This window comes from Oncorhynchus mykiss, chromosome 23 (assembly GCF_057628025.1).
Source record: "Oncorhynchus mykiss isolate SJ-2025 chromosome 23, ASM5762802v1, whole genome shotgun sequence".
NCBI classification, from domain to species: domain Eukaryota; kingdom Metazoa; phylum Chordata; class Actinopteri; order Salmoniformes; family Salmonidae; genus Oncorhynchus; species Oncorhynchus mykiss.
In genome coordinates this window covers 42,465,073-42,490,845 of record NC_143044.1, presented here as the reverse complement: position 1 = coordinate 42,490,845, position 25,773 = coordinate 42,465,073, and the positions used below count along the sequence as shown (strand labels likewise).

Sequence of the window (25,773 nt, the reverse complement as noted above, 5' to 3'; positions counted from 1 at the left end):
GAGGGCTGTCAAACTGGGCTAACAAAGAAATAGGGTTATACATAGAAATAGGGCTGTCAAAAGTATTGCATAATGTAGAGAATAGGGTGCCATTTGGCAGTGGTTCTTAAACTTCTCTTTGGGGACCCCCAAACAATTGTGTTGTAGCCTTGAACTAGCACACCTGATTCACCTAGACACAGACGTGATGATTAGTTGAATTAGGTCTGCTAGCTGTGGAACAGAACAAATACATGGAACGTCTGGGGCTCCAGAACCAGTGCCATATGGGACACGTCTCAGTCCCTGCCTATTGGGCTCAGAGGGGAAAACAACACAACTGCTACACTAGAGGGGGAATGGAATACATTAGAAAACCATACATTGGATGTGATGCATCCTTAGAAAACATTCATACTTAGGAAAAAAGACCTGTGTGTACTCCTTTAATAACAACTATCCCACTATCCATAGCCACAGTCAAAATTGTCTATCAAAATTGTCTAATTGTCTAAGTTTAGGGTTAGGCATAAGGTTAGCAGTGTGGTTAAGGTTAGGTTTAAAATCAAACTTTAAGAGAAATTGTAGAAATAGACAGGGTTTATGACTTTGTGGCTGTGGTAACTAGTGACCACCTTTTACAGATGTAAAAGGTTGTCACTAGTTACAGATGTAGGATCTTAATTTGATCACTTTAGTTGCTGTGAATTTCCCTGCACCGCAAGAAATTAACATTTGTAGTGCATTTTAGTTTTAAAAAGGTGTCTAAAGTTATCAAAATCCACTTTGAATACATTGATTTGCCCTAAAAAAAATAATTGATCAACCCCTACAAAAATTCCCATTAATTTGAATCAACATAATAAATCACATTTCCTGGAAGCTACAGTACATACACAATCCACAAGCAATTCAAAACAACCTTCCAAACTGCTTGCTTATTTGTAGCCCCTTCATTGGGGTGGCAGGCAGCCTAGTGGTTAGAGCGTTGGACTAGTAACCAAAAGGTTGCAAAAAGGTTCTGCCCCTGAACGTGGCACTTAAGCCACTAAATCTGTATGCCGTCATTGAAAATAAGAATTTTTTCTTAACTGCCTAGTTAAATAAAAGGTTTTAAAAAAGCTGTGCAATTTACTAGGGCCGGGACGATATTTTTTCTATGGTAAAAAAAGAAAACACGAAGCAGACTCGACTCTTTGGCCATTAAAAACCTGCTGTATGTAAAATAGTGTGATATAGGTTGACAAATAAATATCAAAAATAAACATAATTATGTTTGTTTCCAACATAAGGGCTGCTTTCAATTTTTTTTCCCCTTGTCGCGGCACTAATGAATAGCACGATACTGGTATCGTCCCGGCCCTTCAGTTTACGTTGAGCATTAACTAGACTGCAAGAAAAATACTAGTGAAAATGAAAGCCATTTGTTTCTTTGCCTGGGACGTCATGCATGGGTTTGAGTAGTCACTGGGGATTCCACTGAGCCCAGCTGTATGGCCCATAATATAGTGTTCTACACACAAATACACAGTGGTTCTAAGAACACCGCTGGGGGCTGGATTATATCAAAGTGATCTTTCAAATGCTGCTCACAGCTGGACTAGTCAAGAAGGCCAGGCAGCCCATGCTAGCTAGCATTCCACAGCTACACTCCAGACTTAAAGAAACACACATGACATCACAAATCTGTGTTTAACTTCAAATATGGTCTCCAAATTAATTTCAGCAACTACTTAAATGAGAGAAGTAATAGGATGTGCGCTCTATTTTGCCCTTCTTCAAATCTGTGTTTTGAATCTGAGCATCATGCCAAAGCATTAGCCCAGCCAGCGATGGTGTCTTTATGTAACAAACTTTAAGCACTCAAAGCATCATGACACCAGATCCAACTGGCAGTAAGGTCTATGAATGATTAACAGCATCTTATTTCGCCCTCAGCCCCAGGGCACCGACAGAGAGGATATTTTGTCCTCATAGCATGGTTCCAAGGAACTGTCGTGGATGCATAACGTGCAGGGTCGGCTCTAGGCTTTTGCAGGACCCAAGAGAGACTTGGTGGGCAAAACATTTTAGTGCCCCCCAGCCTTGATGGCGGAGAGAAAAACACATGTTTTAAAGTGAATTTCCTGCAATTCTACTAATTTTGCCATGACTTAAGCCATGTTAATGATATCTGATGGAGGTCAGGGCCCTGCGTGTCTGGTCGGTATTCTTAGTGGGCTCGGTCCCTCAGTGACTGCTTATGCCAGGTGCCAGCTCTGGTAACGTGGCCAGCCCAGTACAACTAGGCGTGTCCCTGTACTGTGAATCAGGCACATCTCCATCGACCTCTTACTCTGCTAATCCTCCTGGTTCACAAGCCACAATCCTCCAACTATGTTCCACACATATTACGCTCTTCACACCTCTCTCTTCCTCAGAGTATGCACACACATAAGAGGTTTTGGAAATGTCATCCATGTAGCCAAGTCAAGTCAATCTTCAGTCGCTCCTTCCTTTCACAGCTAGACTACCTAGGAGAGAAACAAGCACACACTGCAGTCCAAAACCATGCTAGTTTTATTTTGGGGTCCTTTTAATTTTTCAAAGGAAAGACAGAGAGAGAACATTACTTATTCACTAGGCGGAAGGGAGGGAGGGTACTGGTTGTGTAATGTAAATAGAGTTAGTGGATCTTACACAACTGCAGAGTCACTAACATACTGTATGCCCAGTTAGATATTCAATTCTAACTGGGCATAGTCACATTTTAGTTTATATTTACAATATCATAAGAAAGAAATAAACAGCTGACATGCTTGCGCCATAAGTTGCTAGCTGTATATCACCACAAAAATCAAGTTTCCTTTCAGTGTTCCACAACCATCACTCATACCACATGTTCCCAATGTGTCAGACATTTGTGCAAATATTTCAAATCAAATTGTATGTCACATGCGCCGAATAAAATTGTAGACCTTACCGTGAAATGCTTACTTACAAGCCCTTAACCAACAATGCAGTTAAGAATAATCTAAGAAAATAAACTTTTTTTTTTTACAAAAAAGTAAAATAGCAACAAAATGACAATAACGAGGCTTTATACAGGGCGTACCGGTACAGAGTCAACGTGCAGGGGAACACGTTAGTCCAGGTAATTGAGGTTAGTCCAGGTAATGTAGATGTAGAAAATGGTGGGGTAAATTGACTATGCATAATAAACAGCAAAAAAAAAGGGGGGGGGGCAGTGCAAATTGTCCGGGTAGCCATTTGAATAGCTGTTCAGCAGTCTTATGGCTTGGGGGTAGAAGCTGTTGAGAAGCCTTTTAGACCTAGACTTGGCGCTCCGGTACCGCTTGCCGTGCGGTAGCAGAGAAAACAGTCTATGACTAGGGTGGCTGGAGTCTTTGACCATTTTCAGGGCCTTCCTCTGACACCGTCTGGTATAGAGGTCCTGGATGACAGGAGGCTTGGCCCCGGTGATGAACTGGGCCATACGCACTACCCTCTGTAGAGCCTTGCGGCCGGAGGCCGAGCATTTGCCATACCAGGCAGTGATGCAACCAGTCGGCATGTTCTCGATGGTGCAGCAATATAACTTTCTGAGGAGCTGAGGACCTATGACAAATCTTTTCAGTCTCCTGAGGGGGATTGGGCATTATCGTCGCCTCTTCACGACTGTCTTGGTGTGTTTGGACCATGATAGTTTGCTGGTGATGTGGACACCAAGGAACTTGAGGCTCTCAACCTGCTCCACTACAGCCCTGTCAATGAGAATAGGGGCATGCCAGGCCCTCTTTCCTGTAGTCCACGATCATTTCCTTTGTCTTGATCACATTGAGGGAGAGGTTGTTGGCCTGGCACCACACTGCCAGGTGTCTGACCACCTCCCTATAAGCTGTCTCATCGTTGTCGGTGATCAGGCCTACCACCGTTTTGTTGTTGGCAAACTTAATGATGGTGTTGGAGTTGTGCTTGGCCACGCAGTCATGAACAGGGAGTACAGGAGGGGACTAAGCACGCACCCCTGAGGGTCCCCCATGTTGAGGATTAGTGTGGCAGATGTGTTGTTGCCTACCCTTACCAACTGGGGCGGCACGTCAGGAAGTCCAGGATCTAGTTGCAGAGGGAGGTGATTAGTCCCAGGGTTCTTAGCTTAGTGATGAGCTTTGAGGGCACTATGGTTTTGAAAACTGAGCCTATGAATAGCATGCTGACGTAGATGTTCCTTAGAGATTGTGTCATCTGTGGATCTGTTGGAGCGGTATGCTAATTGGATTGGGTCTAGGGTTTCTGGGATGATGGTGTTCATGTGAGCCATGACCAGCCTTTCAAAGCACTTCATGGCTACAGACGTGTGCTACGGGCCGATAGTCATTTAGGCAGCTTACCTTTGTGTTCTTGGGCACAGGGACTATGGGGGTCTGCTTCATGGGCTAACACTGTAATTCTGTTAACATGCATAATGTAATATACCATGTCTAAGTTAATATCACATGTGGACGGTGCCTTGTTCTGTTCATGTGCTTCATTGTACTGGTAGGGTCTGGAGGAACCAGGTTACCGGAGGATGACCATTCGACTGTGAAGTCTTAAGTCCTGCTAAACTTCCCACCTAAAGCTTGTAGACTCAAGCCCGTGCGTTCATTACTGTTGATTTGGCTAAATATTTAAGGCTACGTGACTAAAAAAAAAGTCTCTCTATATTCCAAAAGATATAACCATGTATTCTTACTACTAGAGTGAAACACTACAACTAGACTAATCCATTTTTTCAAAGATGGCGTAGCAGTGGAGACGTGTTTTGTTCGTCCTCTCGTGCAGTTTTGTATTTTTCGTCTTTTTTCATATATTTCAATTTTATCCGTTTTAGTTCAATTATACAGTGCCTTGCGAAAGTATTCGGCCCCCTTGAACTTTGCGACCTTTTGCCACATTTCAGGCTTCTGTTGTTGTTGTTTTAGCTGATTAGCTGTTGTTGTCTCACCCGTTGTTGTCTTAGCTAGATTTCCAAATCAACACCTGTGATTACTTTATGCCTCGCTATATGTCTCTCTCATATGTCAATATGCCTATACTGTTGTTTAGGTTAGTTATCATTGTTTTAGTTTACAATGGAGCCCCTAGTTCCACTCATACCTCTGATACCTCCTTTGTCCCACACATGCGGTGACCTCACCCATTATAACCAGCTTATCCAGAGATACAACCTCTCTTATCATCACTCAGTGCCTGGGCTTACCTCCACTGTACCCGCACTCCACCATACCCCTCTCTGCACATTATGCCCTGAATCTATTCTACCACACCCAGAAATATGCTCCTTTTGTTCTTTGTACCCAACACACTAGGCAACCAGTTTTGATAGCCTTTAGCCGTACCCTCATCATAGTCCTCCTCGGGTGATGTGGAGGTAAACCCAGGCCTTGCGTGTCCCCAGGCACCCTCATTTGTTGACTTCTGTGATCGAAAAAGCCTTGGTTTCATGCATGTCAACATCAGAAGCCTCCTCCCTAAGTTTGTTTTACTCACTGCTTCAGCACACTCCGCCAACCCTGATGTCTTTGCCGTGTCTGAATCCTGGCTTAGGAAGGCCACCAAAAATTCTGAGATTTCCATACCCAACTACAACATTTTCCGTCAAGATAGAACTGCCGAAGGGGGAGGAGTGTTACGGTGCGTGAATGAGGACCCAAAAGCGAATCAACTTAAACAGAGCTTCTTTAATTACCAAACATAGGTAGGCTCAGATGGACCGGCAGATTCCGACAGGACAGGACAAGGTTACAGCAAACATGACGACAGTCTGGTTCACGCATGAATGACACAAACAAACAGGAATCCGACAAGGACAGGAGCAGAAACAGAGAGAGATATAGGGACCTAATCAGAGGGAAAAAGGGAACAGGTGGGGAACGGGGTGAATGGGTAGTTAGAGGAGACAAGGGACAGCTGGGGGAAAGCGGGGGAGAAAAGGTAACCTAACACGACCAGCAGAGGGAGACAGGGTGAAGGGAAAGGACAGAGACAAGACAACATGACAGTACATGACAAGGAGTTGCAATCAACCACAGAGATAGCCTGCTAAGTTCTGTCATACTTTCCAGGTCTATACCCAAACAGTTTGAACTTCTAATTTAAAAAAAAATAACCTCTCCAGAAATAAATCTCTCACTGTTGCCGCCTGCTATCGACCTCCCTCCGCTCCCAGCTGTGCCCTGGACACCATTTGTGAATTGATTGCCCCCCATCTAGCTTCAGAATTTCGTTCTGTTAGGTGACCTAAACTGGGATATGCTTAACACCCCAGTAGTCCTACAATCTACGCTAGATGCCCTCAATCTCACACAAATCATCAAGGAACCCACCAGGTACAACCCTAAATCTATTAACATGGGCACTCTCATAGACATTATCTGACCAACTTGCCCTTCAAATACACCCCCACTGTTTTCAATCAGGATCTCAGCCTCATTGCCTGTATCCGCTATGGGTCCGCGGTCAAGCGACCACCCCTCATCACTGTCAAACGCTCCCTAAAAAACTTCTGCGAGCAGGCGTCACGGATGCCTGGTTATTCTTTAAAAGTAATTTCCTCACCATCAAAGATAAGCATGCCCCGTTCAAAAAATGCAAAATTAAGAACAGATAAAGCCCTTGGTTCACTCCAGACCTGACTGCCCTTGACGAGCAAAAAAACATCCTGTGGCGGACTGCAATGGCATCGAATAGTCCCCGCGATACGCAACTGTTCAGGGAAGTCAGGAACCAATACACGCAGTCAGTCAGGAAATTGGCATCCTATAGCTCTAACTCCCAAAAATGTGGGACACTGTAAAGTCCATGGAGAACAAGAGCACCTCCTCGCAGCTGCCCACTGCACTGAGGCTAGGAAACACGGTTACCACTGATAAATCCATGATAATCAAAAATGTCAATAAGCATTTCTCAACGGCTAGACATGCCTTCTCCTGGCTGCTCCAACCCCGGCCAACAGCTCTGCTCCAAACCCGGCCAACAGCTCTACCGATCCTCGACTTCGGCTATGTCATCTACAAAATAGCTTCCAATACTCTACTCAGCAAATTGGATGCAGTCTATCACAGCGCCATCTGTTTTGTTACAAAATCACCTTATACCACCCACCACTGCGACCTGTATGCTCTAGTTGGCTGGCCCTCGCTACATATTTGTCGCCAGACCCACTGGCTCCAGGTCATCTATAAGTCTATGCTAGGTAAAACTCTGCCTTATCTCAGTTCACTGGTCACGATAACACCAACCCGTAGCACACGTTCCAGCAGGTATATCTCAACGATCATCCCCAAAGCCAAAACCTCATTTGGCCGCCTTTCCTTCCAGTTCTCTGCTGCCAGTTACTGGAACGAATTACAAAAAAAAAAAAAAAAAAAAAAAATCGCTGAAGTTGGAGACTTTTATATCCCTCACCAACTTTAACCTTTTTGGGATAGGGGGCAGCATTTTCCCTTTTGGATGAATAGCGTGCCCAGAGTGAACTGCCTCCTACTCTGTCCCAGATGCTAGTATACGCATATTATTATTAGTATTGGATACAAAACACTCAGAAATTTCTACAACTGTTTGAATGATGTCTGTGAGTATAACATAACTCATATGGCGGGCGAAAACCTGAGAAAAAAAGTGGGAAATCTGAGGTTTGTAGTTTTTCAAAGCTTGGCCTACAGAATACACAGTGTCTTTGGAGTCAAGTTGTACTTCCTACGGCTTCCACTAGATGTCAACCGTCTTTAGAAACTTGAATGAGGATTCTACTATAAAGGAGGGGCTCATGAGACCTGTTTGAGTCAGTTGTCTGGCAGAGTGTCTCAGGCTCGTGACGCGCGCTTCCGACAGAGTTAGCTCTCGTTCCAGTGGTTTTCTACAGACATAGGAATTCTCTGGTTGGAACATTATTGATGTTTTATGTTAAAAACATCCTAAAGATTGATTCAATACATCGTTTGACTTGTTTCTACAACCTGTAACAGAACTTTGAGTTTTTGTCTGGACGAAGTGCTCACGCCTCATGAAGATGGATTCCTGGGCTGAACACGCTAACAACAAGTGGCTATTTGGACATAAATGGACTTTATGGAACAAATTATTTATTGTCAAACTGGGATTCCTGGGAGTGCCTTCTGATGAAGATCATCAAAGGTAAGTGAATATTTATAGTGTTATTTCTAACTTCTGTTGACTCCAAAATGGCGGATATTTCTCTGGCTGGATTGGGCTCTGAGCGCCGTTCTCAGATTATGCTTTTTCCGTAAAGTTCTTTTGAAATCTGACACAGCAGTTGCATTAAGGAGAAACATATCTTTAATTCTGTGAATAACACTTGTATCATTTACCAATGTTTATTATGAATATTTCTGCAAAATCACCGGATGTTTTTGGAATCAAAACATTACTGCACGTAACGCGCCAATGTAAACTGAGATTTTTGGATATAAATATGCACATTATCGAACAAAACATACATGTATTGTGTAACATGATGTCCTATGAGTGTCATCTGATGAAGATCATCAAAGGTTAGTGATTAATTTTATCTATATTTCTGCTTTTTGTGACTCATATCTTTGGCTGGAAAAATGGCTGTGTTTTTTTGGACTTGGCGGTGATCTAACATGTTAGATGTTATGTTGTGCTTTCGCTGTAAAGCATTTTTGAAATTGGACATGATGGGTAGATTAACAATAAGTTTATCTTTCATTTGCTGTATTGGACTTGTTAATGTGTGAAAGTTACATATTTCTTAAATATATTTTTGAATTTCACGCGCTGCCTTTTCAGCGGAATGTTGTCGAGGGGTTCTGCTAGCGAACACCTGCACTAGAAAGGTTAAACGTCAACTATCTGAGCAGTTACAGTCCATCTGTAAATAGCCCACCCAATCTACCTACCTCATCCCCATACTGTTTTTATTTTATTTACTTTTCTGCTCTTTTGTACACCAGTGTCTCTACTTGCACATCATCATCTGCTCATTTATCACTCGTGTTAATCTGCCAAATTGTACTTATTCGCTCCTATGGCCTATTTATTGCCTACCTCCTCATGCCTTTTGCAAACACTGTATATATACTTTATTTTTTCTACTGTGTCATTGACTTGTTTAATGTTTACTCCATGTGTAATTCTGGTGTTGTTGTCTGTGTCACACTGCCTTGCTTTATCTTGGCCAGGTCGCAGTTGCAAATGAGAACTTGTTCTCAACTAGCCTACCTGGTTAAATAAAGGTGAAATAAATCAAATAAAACCAATGAGATTATCCCCGTTTTGTTTAACTTTGAACTGATAAATCCCCCATCCCTCCCCCATCGTTCACACGAGAAACGTCTCACTGTTAACTCAATCTCACCCCCTTCAACTCACAACACTGCATCCCTGTCTAACCTATTTACCCATCATCCTCTACTCTGAGCACAGTGTGAGCTCATGACCTCGTCCTCTTCTCTTCACCAGGCCCTGGGCAAAAACCATGCAGCTTACACTACAGGTTAAGTATCTGTTTTGATGCATAGACCTATTCCTTCCTGCAAGTTAAATACAAACCATCCAATTTCCAGGAAATGTCCAACCATATCCTATATATAGTGAATTCAGGGTGATGTACGTGGGCAGCGTTGTAGAATGATGTCAATATAATTTCAATTATATTCTGATAATGGCCATGTAAACAGAACAGTCATTCTGGACACAGGCTAACCCACTGCTTCAGTGTCACATGTACAGAAATAATTATCATAGTCACCATAACCCGTTGTTCCAGTTTCTCTTTATAACCAATGGGTTGGTATGTTATCTGATAGGGCGGCCTTCATATGACTAATGAGAGTGAGAAAGCGCTACGGAAGGAGAAAGAAAGAAAAATGGAGAGATACCCCACCGTATATTGTGAAATGCTGTTGTTGTCAGATCCTGATCCACACTGAAGCATCTAACTATCAGCAAACAGACTCTCCTGGAGGGAGGGAGGGGGGACGGTGGAAGGAGTGAGGGTGGGATGGTACTACTTTGCCATCTTTCACTCCCTGCCCAGAAGGAGTGCATGCCAACGCTGTGAACCAACACAGTCTTTTACACAGGCTGTCCTCCAAGCCCTGCATGGAGCATTTCCAAACTGTCATTAGCCCCTACAGAGAGGCACAGAGGGGGATTGTGTGTGTGTGTTATTAATCAGTGAACCCCTCCCCCCCCCTCCCCCCATCAGAGAGGACTGATGGGCTCTCCTCTATCCCAGCAGCAGCCGAGAGAATACAGGACAGGCTCAACAGGCTAACAGCTGCTCCACAATAGATTGAGAGAGCTTCTATTGAGGATCATTTTATATGAAAGGAGAGGCTGTGCCCCAAACCTCATTACATTGGAACAGATGGCCATACCATTGCTAGAATTAGTCTACAGTTTCCATTCACTCCTGTAGTAGGAAAAACACCATCATGACAATGTGCCATTTCCCTCAACCCTAGGTGTACTTTGTGCCTACAATATTACTGGACAATGGAACACTGATTGGAGCTAATTTATTTAAAAAATAAATAATAATTCTTCCAGATGGGTGAGCCATTCGCAAACAGAGTGCTCACCCATGATGGCTCTGCCTGTCTGCACCCCAGAGGGCTCACCCATGATGGCTCTGCCTATCTGCACCCCAGAGTGCTCACCCATGATGGCTCTGCCTATCTGCACCCCAGAGTGCTCACCCATGGTGGCTCTGCCTATCTGCACCCCAGAGTGCTCACCATGACGGTTCTGCCTATCTGCACCCCAGAGTGCTCACCCATGACGGCTCTGCCTATCTGCACCCCAGATTGCTCACCCATGACAGCTCTGCCTATCTGCACCCCAGAGTGCTCACCCATGACGGCTCTGCCTATCTACACCCCAGAGTGCTCAATCATGACGGCTCTGCCTGTCTGCACCCCAGAGTGCTCACCCATGACGGCTCTGCCTATCTGCACCCCAGAGTGCTCAATCATGACGGCTCTGCCTGTCTGCACCCCAGAGTGCTCACCCATGACGGCTCTGCCTATCTGCACCCCAGAGTGCTCACCCATGACAACTCTGCCTATCTGCACCCCAGAGTGCTCACCCATGACGGCTCTGCCTATCTACACCCCAGAGTGCTCAATCATGACGGCTCTGCCTGTCTGCACCCCAGAGTGCTCACCCATGACGGCTCTGCCTGTCTGCACCCCAGAGTACTCACCCATGACGACTCTGCCTGTCTGCACCCCAGAGTGCTCACCCATGATGACTCTGCCTGTCTGCACCCCAGAGTGCTCACCCATGATGACTCTGCCTATCTGCACCCCAGAGTGCTCACCCATGATGACTCTGCCGATCTGCACCCCACAGAGTGAGCAGAGCGGCAGCTGGAGAGAATGTGTCAAATCACCAGAAAGATTAGCAGATACCAGCGTAGCACAGGGCAGAATCTGTTCAGCCAACGCAGCAGTTACTGCTGACAAACAAACACACACAGTTACAGTGGAACTCGGAGCTCTGACCAAGCAGCTTTCTCTCTCTAATTGACAAGATAATAAACAGCGAGGTACTCGCTTTCACAACACCAACAGCATACTACCCTGCATCCCACTGCTGCCTTGCTTCTGAAACTAAGCAGCGTTGGTCCTGGTCGGTACCTTAATACAGATTAAGGTATATAGAATACGGCCATAATACAGATTCACAAGCTGAAACACACCACAGTAAATATGCTGGTCTTATTTGTTTGAACCCTTATTTACCTAGGCAAGTCAGTTTAGAACAAATTCTTAATTATAATGACGGCCTACCCCGGCCAAACGCTACCCCGGCCAAACGCTACCCCGGACAATGCTGGGCCAATTGTGCACCGCTCTATGGGACTCCCAATCATGGACGGTTGTGATACAGCCTGGAATCTAACCGGTGTTTGTAGTGACGCCTCTAGCAATGAGATGCAGTGCCATTAGACCGCTGCGCCACTCGGGAGCGGTGATCCGAGTGGTACGAACACATCACAGTAAATATGTTGTCTGAGTGAGAGGCTGGCACAAACACATCACAGTAAATATGTTGTCTGAGTGAGAGGCTGGCACAAACACATCACAGCACCGTAACACGCATCGTTAGGTTGATTACATTCACTGACTGGTGTCTTTTCACGGCTGACTGAGTCAGTTTGTGTGTGTTTGTGTGTGTGTGTGTTTGTGAGAGAGAGAGACTCTTTCCCAGCAACTTTACAGGAACGCCCAGTTCAGGGCATTTGGCAGAGGAGGACGGGGGCATAGGACACATTTGCTAAAGGAGGACGGGGGAATAGGACACATTTGCTAAAGGAGGACAGGGGAATAGGACACATTTGCTAAAGGAGGACGGGGGAATAGGACACATTTGCTAAAGGAGGACAGGGGAATAGGACACATTTGCTAAAGGAGGACGGGGGAATAGGACACATTTGCTAAAGGAGGACGGGGGAATAGGACACATTTGCTAAAGGAGGACGGGGGAATAGGACACATTTGCTAAAGGAGGACGGGGCATAGGACACATTTGCTAGGGGAGGACGGGGGAATAGGACACATTTGCCAAAGGAGGACGGGGCATAGGACACATTTGCTAGGGGAGGACGGGGGCATAAGACACATTTGCCAGGGGAGGACGGGGGCATAAGACACATTTGCTAATGGAGGACGGGGGCATAAGACACATTTGCTAGGGGAGGACGGGGGCATAAGACACATTTGCTAAAGGAGGACGGGGGAATAGGACACATTTGCCAAAGGAGGACGGGGGCATAAGACACATTTGCTAAAGGAGGACGGGGGAATAGGACACATTTGCCAAAGGAGGACGGGGGCATAAGACACATTTGCTAGGGGAGGACGGGGGCATAAGACACATTTGCTAAAGGAGGACGGGGGCATAAGACACATTTGCTAAAGGAGGACGGGGGCATAAGACACATTTGCTAAAGGAGGACGGGGGCATAAGACACATTTGCCAGGGGAGGACGGGGGCATAAGACACATTTGCTAAAGGAGGACGGGGGAATAGGACACATTTGCTAGGGGAGGACGGGGGCATAAGACACATTTGCTAGGGGATGACGGGGGAATAGGACACATTTGCTAAAGGAGGACGGGGGAATAGGACACATTTGCTAAAGGAGGACAGGGGAATAGGACACATTTGCTAGGGGAGGACGGGGGCATAAGACACATTTGCTAAAGGAGGACGGGGGCATAAGACACATTTGCTAAAGGAGGACGGGGGCATCGGACACATTTGCTAAAGGAGGACGGGGGAATAGAACACATTTGCTAAAGGAGGACGGGGGAATAGAACACATTTGCTAAAGGAGGACGGGGGAATAGAACACATTTGCTAAAGGAGGACGGGGGCATCGGACACATTTGCTAAAGGAGGACGGGGGAATAGAACACATTTGCTAGGGGAGGACGGGGGAATAGAACACATTTGCTAAAGGAGGACGGGGGAATAGAACACATTTGCTAAAGGAGGACGGGGGAATAGGACACATTTGCCAAAGGAGGACGGGGGCATCGGACACATTTGCTAAAGGAGGACGGGGGAATAGAACACATTTGCTAAAGGAGGATGGGGGAATAGGACACATTTGCTAAAGGAGGACGGGGGCATCGGACACATTTGCTAAAGGAGGACGGGGGAATAGAACACATTTGCTAGGGGAGGACGGGGGAATAGAACACATTTGCTAAAGGAGGACGGGGGAATAGAACACATTTGCTGGAGGACGGGGGAATAGAACACATTTGCTGGAGGACGATGGGGGAATAGGATCCATATGAGCCAGTGGCCTTGGTCAAGCCAGACCCTGCTGAACAAATACATTGTACACTCAGACACAGTGTCACCTCTAATTGATAGAGACAAATACTGAGTCTGCAGCTGTTCAGAGAGCACTGTGGTAGTTAATACCAAATCTATGCCAGCCATGATATTGCAACCCTTGTCTACCTGCATACCTCTCTCACCACTGTCTCTTTCTGTTTCCCTGTCACTATCCTCCTATCTTTCTCTATGGGGGTTTGGCATTCAACTAAGGAGCAGGTCTGATTTCCCAGAAATAATTAACGGTTTATTTTTTACTTAAGACAGCGAGTTTCCATGCAGAAAAGCCTTGGGAGAATGTCTTCATGTGCGTTCACAAGTATGTATGCCAGGGCTATTCTAGTATATTCTTACGGGGGGCAGACTTTAAACATTTTATTTACAGGGAGGCCAAACATTTTCTACATGGGATAACTTTTCCAAAGACCGTTATAAAAAGCATTGCACAAAAACACAACTATAATCTTATGAAGCCCTTTTATTCTATTAAAATGTAATGTTGCTAAAAGTTCAATTTTAAGTGCTTTAAGATTAGCTTAATTCAGGGCATCAAATGGTTTAAATAATGGAACATATTTGTACTTAGAACACAGTTGACCTGCATCACATTAATTAATTCCTACTGCCCTGTCTGTTTTACATGAATCTTTTGTTTTTATTTAAACATAGGAAACCTTTTATGGATGGCATATCTCAGTTGACCAGCATTACATTCTCTTCTGTTTTCTATTTCTTTATTTTCTGTCTTTTTTTTTAAACACATAGAAACCTTTTATGCATGACATCTCTGCAAAAGCTGGTCAACTGAGATAAGTCTCCCCCTTCCCCCATCAGTAGAGAATTGGTCCCTTATAACAAACTGCACCCTCCCCAAGGGGACTTCAACTCATCAAATCTCGTTGCAAATCTAGCTTTCAGTTCATCTAAAAACTCAGACATCTTGGGAGTGATCTGTACTGATGACTGAATATAGTTGCACAGTCTAGGGAAATGGAGCATTTTGTTTTGGCTCTAATCAGGAGGAGAAAATAACATTTATTTAGAAAATAAGTACATTCTTCTATTGTGTCAAAAACTGTTTTATCCCTCCCCTGTAGTCCCAAATTAAGTCTATTCAATTGAATGAAGAAGTCACTAAAAACCATAATCTGATATGAACTCCTAATCAAGCATTTTTGCTTGTGGCGGCAGTCGAGGAGCAGAGCAACTATCTCCTCCCTAAGCCCACCATAAGCTGCTGCTCTAGAGAGCACGATTACCCTTGCTTAGCCACCGAACATCAGTGTGTAAAAGTAGATCATGACGCTCAGCAGACTAGGAAACGTATATAGGCCCTGACGTAGGCTATAGGAGAGCAATAAAGGCTTGGCACAGTTCCCTCCCTGACAGTAGCGAACACACACAGCACGGAGTGTGAGTGTGTTTGAGCAAAGTGAGAGCCAGAATCGCTAATCTTGATCACATAATAAGGTCGGACGTTTACATACTGAGTTTAAATGTATTTGGCTAAGGTGTATTTAAAGTATTTCCTGACATTTAATAGTAAAAATTAACTATTTTAGGTCAGTTAGGATCACCACTTCATTTAAGAATGTGAAATGTCAGAATAATAGTAGAGATATTGGTGTATTTTAGCATTTATTTATTTCATCACATTCCCAGTGGGTCAGAAGTTAACATACATTCAATTAGTATTTGGTAGCATTGCTTTTAAATTGTTTAACTTGGGTCAAATGTTTTGGGTAGCCTTCCACAAGGTGAATTTTGGCCCATTCCTCCTGACAGAGCTGGTATATCGGAGTCAGGTTTATATGCCTCCTTGCTCGCACACGCTTTTTCAGTTCTGCCCACTAATTTTCTATGGGATTGAGGTCAGGACTTTGTGATGGCCACTCAAATACCTTGACTTTGTTGTCCTTAAGCCATTTTGCCACAACTTTGGAAGTTTGCTTGGTGTCATTGTCCATTTGGAAGACCCATTTGCGACCAAGCTTTAACTTCCTGACTGATGTCTTGAGATGTTGCTTCAATATATCCACATAATTTTCCAACCTCATGATGCCATCTATTTTGTGAAGTGCACCAGTCCCTCCTTCAGCAAAGTACCCCTACAACATGATGCTGCCACACCCGTGTTTCACGGTTGGGATGGTGTTCTTCGGCTTGCAAGTCTCCCCCTTTTTCCTCCAAACATAACAATGATCATTATGGCCAAACAGTTCTATTTTTGTTTCATCAGACCAGAGGATATTTCTCCAAAAAGTATGATAATGTGCAGTTGCAAACCGTTGTCTGGCTTTTTTATGGCGGTTTTGGAGTAGTGGCTTCTTCCTTGCTGAGCGGCCTTTCAGGTTAGGTTGACATAGGACTCGTTTTACTGTGGATATAGATACTTTTGTACCCGTTTCCTCCAGCATCTTCACAAGGTCCTTTGCTATTGTTCTGGGATTGATTTGCACTTTTCGCACCAAGTACGATCATCTCCAGGAGACAGAACACACCTCCTTCCTGAGCGGTATGACGGCTGCGTGGTCCCATGGTGTTTGTACAGATGAGCTTGGTACCTTCAGGCATTTGGAAATTGCACCCAAGGATGAACCAGACTTGTGGAGGTCTACAATTTTTTCTTCTGAGGTCTTGGCTGATTTCTTTTGATTTTTCCATGGTGTCAAGCAAAAAGGCATGGAGTTTGAAGGTAGGCCTTGAAATACATCCACGGGTACACCTCCAATTGACTCTAATTATGTCAATTAGCCAATCAGAAGCTTCTAAAGCCATGACATCATATTCTGGATTTTTCCAAGCTGTTTAAAGGCACAGTCTATGTATCATCTTTTTTTTGTAAACTTTTGACCCACTGGAATTGTGATACCGTGAATTATAAGTGAAATAATATGTCTAAACAATTGTTGGAAATATTATCTTGTGTCACGCACAAAGTAAGATGTCCTAACCGACCAAAGAATTTGTGGAGTGGTTTAAGAACTAGCTTTAACGACTCCAATCTAAGTGTATGTAAACTTCCGATTTCAACTGTAAGTAGTTACAGTGACTTCAGAAAGTATTCACACCCCTTTACTTTTTCAAAATGTTGTAGTGTTACAAGGCAAAGCAGAATGAACCAGGTTTTCCTCTAGGATTTTGCCTGTGCTAAGCACTATTCTGTTACTTTTTGTCCTAAAAAACTCCCTATTCCTTGCCGATGACAAGCGTAACATTGTGTTGGACTTGCCCCAAACATATCGCTTTGTATTCAGGACATAAAGTGAATTCCCTTGCCACATTTTTTTGCAGTTTTACTTTAATGCCTTATTGCAAACATGATGCATGTTTTGGAATATTTTTATTCTGTCAAGGCTTCCTTCTTTTCACTATGTCATTTAAGTTAGTATTGTGGAGTAACTCCAATGTTGTTGATCCATTCTCAGTTTCCTCCCATAACAACCATTAAACTCTGTAACCATTGGCCTCATGATGAAATCCCTGAGCTGTTTCCTTCCTCTAGGACAAATCACTCACTCAATGGTAAACCTGGTTTAGATCTATAGCAAGCTGTCAAAGTTAAAACAGACTCAATCATTGCTAAAATGGAAATAGGTTTGTCCATGATAGGTTGTTGCTCTGCCTTCTTGACACATCAGTCGACCAGACAGGTCCTACAGGCCCTAGTTTTGTCACCCCTGGACCACTGCCCAGCTGTGTGGTCATGTGCGGCAAAGAAGGATATAGGTAAATTGCAGTTGATCCCGAACAAAGCAGCACGTATCACACTTAGATGTACACGGAAGGAAAGTGTCAGTAACGTGCATGTCAGTCTCTCATGGCTCAAAGTTGAGGAGAGATTGACTGTATCACTATTGGTCTTTGTGAGAGTGTGTTGAATGTACAGTACTGAACTGTCTGTTCAAGCAGATGGCACACAGTTCAGACACTCATCGGTACAACACAAGACATGCAACCAGAGGTCTCTTCACAGTCTCCAGGTCAGAGGCTGGGAAGCACAGTATTAAAATAGAACCATGACTACATGGAACTCTGCCAACCCAGGTAACTAAACTAGCAATACAACCAGATTTTTAAAAAAAACTGATAAAATAACACCTTACTGCACAAAGGTGACTTGTACTATATATATATATATTGTATTGTCATTTGCACTATACTATGTATTAGACCTAGATATTGTGTGTATGTACTGATATGTAGGCTGTGTGAGACATTTTAAATTGATGTATTTCAGTCCTTGATTAATAATGTTCAGTACTTTGTATTATGACATGTTTCATGTGGACCACAGGAAGAGTAGCTGATGCTTTTGCAGCGGCTAATGGGGATCCTAATAAACACCAATACCAATTCAAAAAGCACACGGAGTGAGTCCATGCAACTTATGATGTGACTTGTTAAACACATTTTTACTGCTAGACTTATTTAGGCTTGCCATAACAAAGGGATTTAATACTGATTGACTAAATACATTTTAGCTTTTCATTTTTCCATTTGTAAAACATTTAAAATTAACAATTCCACTTTGACATTATGGGGTATTGTGTTCAGGCTAGAGACACAAAATAATTATAATTAATACTGTAACACAACAAAATGTGGAAAAAGGGGTGTGAATATACTTTCAGAAGGCACTGTATTTGTAGATGAGTGATTCATCAGTCAGACTAAAATGTAACACACACTTTCTCTCACAGTTCACACGCACACATTGTCCCTATAGACTTAGACTAGCACAAAGCCAGCAGAACTGAAGAACCAACAACGCCACATATCACAATGGACCCAGATCAACAAGAAACAAAGCAGTGCTTTCAGTGTAAAGGGAGACGGAAGCCAAACCCTAAAAGGGTTCACAGCGCGTTGGGCCATCTCCTGAGAACTGACCCAGTAGACATGGCAGGCCAGTCCAGAACACCCTCTACTCACCCGGAGTAAAAAGGACTGCATGGCCAGGATACTGCTGACAGACAAAGGACTATTAGAGGTATGACTCTCAGGGTATTATGTTACTTCTATAGACCAGACCAGGGGTCTAGGAGGCACAGGATGGTTCGGCCCTCTAATGGAGTGGCCAAGGTTAACACAGAGGAGGCCACTGAAAAGACAAAGAAGGAATGCCGTCATCTCTCCCCAGTGGCCGTAGGCTTGAGAGATACAGAACGGAGAGAGAGAACAATAGAGAACCACTGAACTGTGAACAGGCCAGAGCATTTCTTTCTGACAGACCAGCTGCACACTGCACATCACTCAGCACAATGTGTTTTGAATACATAGGACTCCTCTAGTGAGTAGTCTACAGTATTGCCCAACTACGTGGCCAGTCAAAGCAGTGGTGGTGTGTCAGAGCCAGAGGTGAAGGGAATTAATGCAATCAGGGTTAATGGTTAATCATGTCTGCATTGAAACCTTTATCAAAGCAGACAAGGGACAATCAGACAGGAGGAGGGACAATTCAACTCACAATCCAGTATCTATGAAGTGTAAACACTGCAACCTAATTTACATATTGTAAACAAAAACACTCCCCTAAAACATTGTTCGATTTGGTTGAAGAGAAAAGTGACTGAAGATGACCTCAGATTGTATCTTGGGAATGTGACTCACAATGAGAAAATGACATGATTTCTAGTCATTTCTTTTGAGTTCAGACATGCTAATTAGGTACTTCTCCACGTCCATTGTCTAAACGCTAGTCTCTAAACGCTTGTCAATTAAACCCAGGCTTCTGGGTAAAAACTGTACTGTATAAGCTATTTGTGCAAAATGATACAAGATTGAAAGTGCTTCAGTGGGGTTGGGCGATTTTTGGGGAGACCTCTTCTACAATATGCTACTCCAAATATTGTGATATCCAATATAATCGTTTTGCTCTGGTACTGACTAGATCATCCTAGACTGTGCCATTTTTGTTTTTATTTAATATATCAGTTGCATTCTCATTAAATAATCGTAGTATGGAGAGAAAAAAAGGCTTAGTTAATTAAATTAGACTTGATAAAACTGCACAGTTTGGATTCGTAGAGTTTAAATAGAGTTCAGTCTCACACTTCACGATATATCATCAATGTCAAATATCACAATATTCAACTGAATTCTATAAAATCGGCCCAACCCTATGCTACAGTACAGCCAGTAGAACAAATCCATCTTGTCAAGCAGAAGCTGAACACATCAGCCTGGAGTGTTGTTGAACCACAGATGCATATGTTCACAAGGCTCCCGAGTGGCAGAGCTGTCTAAGGCACTGCATCTCAGTGCTAGAGGCGTCACTACAGACCTTGGTTCGAGTCCAGGCTGTATCACAACCGGCTGAGATTGGTAGTCCCATAGGGTGGTGCACAATTGGCCCAGCATCGCTGGGGTAGGCCGTCATTGGAAATAAGACTTTGTTCTTAACTGACTTGTCTATTTAAATAAAAAATACAAAAATTGACATCCAAACCAGTTATTTATCTCTGCATTTGTCAAATTGTATGGAAAGTAACCAACACAGGGGTGCTTTTGTAATGCACAGTACAGTATCAGATGCATCTCAACAAAGCAAGAACTAGCTTTTACGGAGTATCAGCCTACTTATCCCTGGCTAAACGCTGTCCTTTAAGGCATGGCCCAAGCCATTTGATGGGGTTGTAACCCACTCCACTAGGGTTACAGATCAACAGGAGAACCCTGTAGGTAGCTCAGAGGACGCTCAGAGGATTACAACCTAGCGACGACAAGAGCTGAAATGCTGACGCCTTTCAGAGTTAGGTAGCTACAATATCAGCTAACAGGGTTCAGGCCACTTCAGAAACACTCATTCAAATTCTAGCAGGTGAAGTCAGCTAATGCCTATAAAACAAAGTTCAATAGGAAAAGTTCAAACCTCAAGAAAGTATAAAGAAGTCAATTTTCAAGTTCAACTGATTCTTACTTCCATGTTGAAAAGGGTTCAGATAAGTTCATGTCCTCAGCAAGACATGTCTAACTTAAAATGCATCTGCTTCCAGTTCAGGAGAAAGGTAGTTCCTGTAATTTTGCAAGACACAATATCCCTTCTATGGGACTCCAGTACTATCCAAGATCAACAGGAGGGAAAATAACCAAGACGAGTAACCTGCTATCAACCACAAGAATATGCACACACACACTAAGGGATACACTTCCCCAAGGAGGTCCTCCTGAGTACGGCTGGGTTTTTGTTCTACCTGATCATTAAGATGCACGCACCTTGTGTCCCAGGTCTAAATCAGTCATTGATTAGAAGGGAAGAATATAAAAAAAGCAGTGGAACTGACTTCAAGGTCCAGATTTATATTTGAGGGGCCGATAACTGAAACTGGCTACTCAAGTCACACAAGGTTTCAACAGTTTCAAAAGTTTGAATAATTCATATTGAATTACCGAAGAGAGTTTAGACCTCATCACCCACTGACACCCAATCCAGCCAACGTGTGTATAAAAATATCTCTAGATCTATGTGTCTTGAGTTCTGCGAGGCTATAAAGGTCACTGGGTTGAATGTTCAACTGGGGGTCAAAGGCTTGCATCACGTGAGGACTGATTGAGCTAACACCCTTGAGATAATACTTCATTCATTACGTTATCCAAAATACTTAATGAAAAATAGCATAATTAAAATGTATTGTTAAAAGATTGAATGGCCATTAAAATCATATTGGTGATTATGAGACTTATGGGCCTACATTGCATTGTGAGCCTCAGGCAGAGAGGTCAGACCTATTGGTTCTGATGTGCAGCAAAGTCTGTGGACAAAGTAAGTGGACCCTTCAAGCCCAAAATGGCAAGTCTTCCTCTATTCATACCCAGTCTCCTATAGGCAGTCACTTGGGTGAAGGTAGGTAGGTAGGTAAGTAGATAGGTGGACTGCAGCATACTCAAACAATTTACATTTGCATTTCCTGCCTGGTTTAGAGGGGAACAGGTAGATCTACACATAGTCCACACAAGAACACTACGTGGTCCACACAAGAACACTACGTGGTCCACACAAGAAGACTACGTGGTCCACACAAGAAGACTACGTGGTCCACACAAGAAGACTACGTGGTCCACACAAGAAGACTACGTGGTCCACACAAGAAGACTACGTGGTCCACACAAGAAGACTACGTGGTCCACACAAGAAGACTACGTGGTCCACACAAGAAGACTACGTGGTCCACACAAGAACACTACGTGGTCCACACAAGAAGACTACGTGGTCCACACAAGAAGACTACGTGGTCCACACAAGAACACTACGTGGTCCACACAAGAAGACTACGTGGTCCACACAAGAACACTACGTGGTCCACACAAGAACACTACGTGGTCCACACAAGAAGACTACGTGGTCCACACAAGAAGACTACATGGTCCACACAAGAACACTACGTGGTCCACACAAGAACACTACGTGGTCCACACAAGAACACTACGTGGTCCACACAAGTAGGAAACCTTCAGTCAAATTTGGCATATGAGGCAGCTAATGATTATGGGCTATGGGTGTACAGCCCTAGAAATCATCCTGAGGACTTGCCACTTTAACTGTTGAATCGCTGGGGAATTTTTTCGGCACCTCTAGAAATTCGACACGATCTGACTGTGAAATACGCCTGAAGTCAGCTGTTTTTACAAGAAGCAGCCTCTCGTCAATGTGTCTGAATACACCCTCCCTCAAATGCTGCAGACTGTAGGGAGATCATGACCTCAGAGTAGTGCAGAGCAGAACTGGGCAGGTAGCCAGCAGGAGGCTCTGCCTTCACAACACCCAAGCAGCAGTCACCACCAATCACACAGCTTCAATTAGAGTACAGTCAGAGTCCCAACATCTGAGGGCAAAGGTCAGAGGCTGTCTGCTCTGCAGTGCAACCCAACACAAAGCCAAGCTCATGTCACCATGTCTCAATAATTTTGTTTATAATAACAGTTGCTACAAGAAGGGGGGTATAATCACTGAACTTTGAGAAAAGTATTGACGAAATAAATGGAAACCCTAGCAGAAGTTAGAGGCTTTACTAGTGGTTGATGCTGTTTACAGTACTTGGCCTACACATGATGACTCAATTGCCTAGATGCAACACAATACCATGTCCTGTAATTATCCATCAGGTCCAATCAAAATCACTCGGGTGATGCGATAAAGTGACACCCATCTACTGAGGAACGAGTGGCGTGCCAAATATGATAACAGGCTCAGGGCACAGAGGTAATGAACTGGAAAATAGACAATTTGGCAAGGAAAGGGGAGGAAGGGGGTGAGAGAGAGTGAGAGAGATATGAGGGAAGGGGGTGGGATAGAGAGAGAGAGAGGGATAGAGAGACAGAGAGAGAGGGGGGAAGAGAGAGATGGGAGGGAAGAGAGAAAGAGAGGGGGGATAGAGAGAGAGCGAGAGAGGGGGGGAGAAAGATGGGGGAGAGAAAGAGAGAGTTGGGGAAGCAAAAGAGGGGGGAAGAGAATGGGAGAGGGGGGGAAGAGAAAGGGAGAGGGGGGGAAGAGAGAGAGAAGGAGAGAGGGAGGAAGAGAGAGAGGGGGGGGAGATAATCTGGGAAAGTTTTTAATAGTAAACACAAGCATCAACTCAGTACTGTCAGACAGAATGACTCCAGGCTAGTTTGTTGGCTTTGGTAAACTTCTAATCATGCTAAAATGCCATGGGGTGGATGATGATGCTCAAGGTTTTCCCATGTAGAGTAATGTTAAAATAACCTGTCTTCCTATTGGAGCACTGACGCATTACACCCCATCTGCCATTTCTAAATCCTACGGGACATTCTATCTACTGCTTTAGGGAACTAGTTATTTGGAGCATGTATGCCCCCCCAGTAAACCACTTCATAATCGCAAATAATTATTGCATTTAAGCCTATTTCATGCTCAATTAAAGTCCATTAAAAAAATTAGGAATCGAAAAGAGGAGGAAAGTCCCTCAAATGTCTTCTCTCTCGCTCGGGATGGCAGAACTCACAACAATAACTTTTTACTAGTCACATATTTTCAGCTTCAATGAATGCAGCCAGTACACGCTACAATAGAAGTAACAAAGATGAGCCAGAGCAATACATTAACCCTGTAGGTCATTGATTTAAAGTGGCAGGCAACAACTTTCAGACAGGCAGATCACCTAAGGTGATGTTTAATTGTTGTAATGATGGGAGTCTTATCAAAACTAACCCAGTTGATAACACCGTTTTAAACACAATGAATATGTCTTCATCGGCGGTGGGCTGAGTTACAGACACGATAAACAAACATGGGAAGACTAGGCTGTATGGTTGAGTTAACGCACAATAGACTGCGCTCTCCTATATTGAGGAACCAGCAAACTAACTGCCCCTACACGACGAGTGCAAGGCGCTGAGATTGTTCCACAAACATATTTTATATTCAAATGAGATGTAAATTCTTATTTTTCCTTTTACTAATGTTGTTCCCCAATTCAAAAGGTATTTGAACGTTGTATGAAATATGTTTAAGCGTTATGATCGTCAATAACAATTCTCATATATATTTATAAATGTAATCAAGACAAATGTAATCAAGCCAATACTCAGCAGTTCAAATCACACAATTACAAATATGTCCAAAATGTTACCTTGATTTCTGGTAGTCCAGACTGGGAAATTGAATAAGAGAAAGTTGAATTTCAAAATTGAGTTCCGAACAGAGCAGGATTAGTCTAAATACACAACCGCTTTTAAAGGACAAAGGATACAGTCCTTTTACAGAATACGATATTGCTAAAATCGTTTTTTAATCTGACTACTTCATCTCCAAAGTGTTATGAATTTCCCACGACTCCAACAATAAGGTAGGCTATGATATCGGTCCACAGTCCCAATGAAGCCTACGTCCGTCAAGTTTGCAGTGCTGTGGCGCACAAAACACCGAACAGTCAAGAGAGAAAGAGGCGAAGCGAGAGGGATAAGGTTAACTTCTCCCAAAATATTTTTTCTCCGGGAGGTGGCGTTTTTTCCCGCTCACCAATCCTAGAGTTTTAGTATGGAGGTTAACGTGTGTTTCGAATTTGGTCAACGCAAATACAATAGTTTATTTGCTCAGTGTGGCTTATTTATTAGAATATACGTTTCGCAATGGTTAGGTTGTTACGAGTGTACTGATATAAATAGGACACGTAACATCCCGGAAACTTTGAGAAAAAAATAACATTTTATTGTAGTGCCCGTTGTTCACACGCGTAACTGCCCTCTCATTGGCTAAAATAGTCCCACCTGATCTTGCCTCCGCCAGACCGCCTTGCATTTTTGAAGACATTTCTTTCCATTATTAGAGCGGACACTAGAGAATCTTGCCAATATAATGGATAATCTGTGGCACAGCCCTTTCCACTACTTCCTCTGCGCTCACCACCCTCCCATCCCATGTCGCGGTTTAAAGGGCCAGTACACAATTTCCTGACTGTCACAAAGGAATAAATGTGTATCAAGTTACCATGGGTATTCAACCTGAGGTGAAATACTGCAGCAGGTCCGTGAAAATATCTATGAAAACAATTTACATAAGAGGAAAAATAAGTATTTTATTTCAAGGTTCTTATGAATACTGCTAGCAACAACATCATTATAATTCCATCCCTACAGTACAAAAGAGGAGAATAACTAATACCTAATACCAGTGCCATCGGCTGCTGCTAAGCTTTCTTGACTTGGAAGTACATTTTTGTCAACACATGGCGAACCTTTGTTTAATTAACCAGCTAAACGGCTACTATTAGCAGAAATCACAGTAGGTTGGTGTGTAACAGTACAAATTTAGACCGTCCCCTCACCCATACCCGGGCGCGAACTAGGGACCTTCTGCACACATCAACAGTCACCCTCGAAGCATCGTTACCCATCGCTCCACAAAAGCCGCGGCCCTTGCAGAGCAAGGGGAACTACTACTTCAAGGTCTCAGAGCAAGTGACGTCACTG

General features: G+C 43.6%; 1 protein-coding gene across 2 annotated transcripts in view; it reads right to left on the bottom strand.

The window, feature by feature from the left end:
• The window catches only part of LOC110502954 (cdc42 effector protein 4), a 37,165-nt gene extending 11,942 nt beyond the window's left edge, over positions 1 to 25,223 (bottom strand). Inside the window, exon 1 of one of the 2 annotated variants that reach the window (XM_036960766.2) lies at positions 25,072 to 25,223. The gene's annotated coding sequence lies outside the window, so the exon portion shown is untranslated. Of the gene's footprint in view, positions 1 to 24,434 lie in introns of both variants that reach the window. The other variant, XM_021581301.3, reaches the window with a different exon arrangement.
• Positions 25,224 to 25,773: the final 550 nt, after the last annotated feature.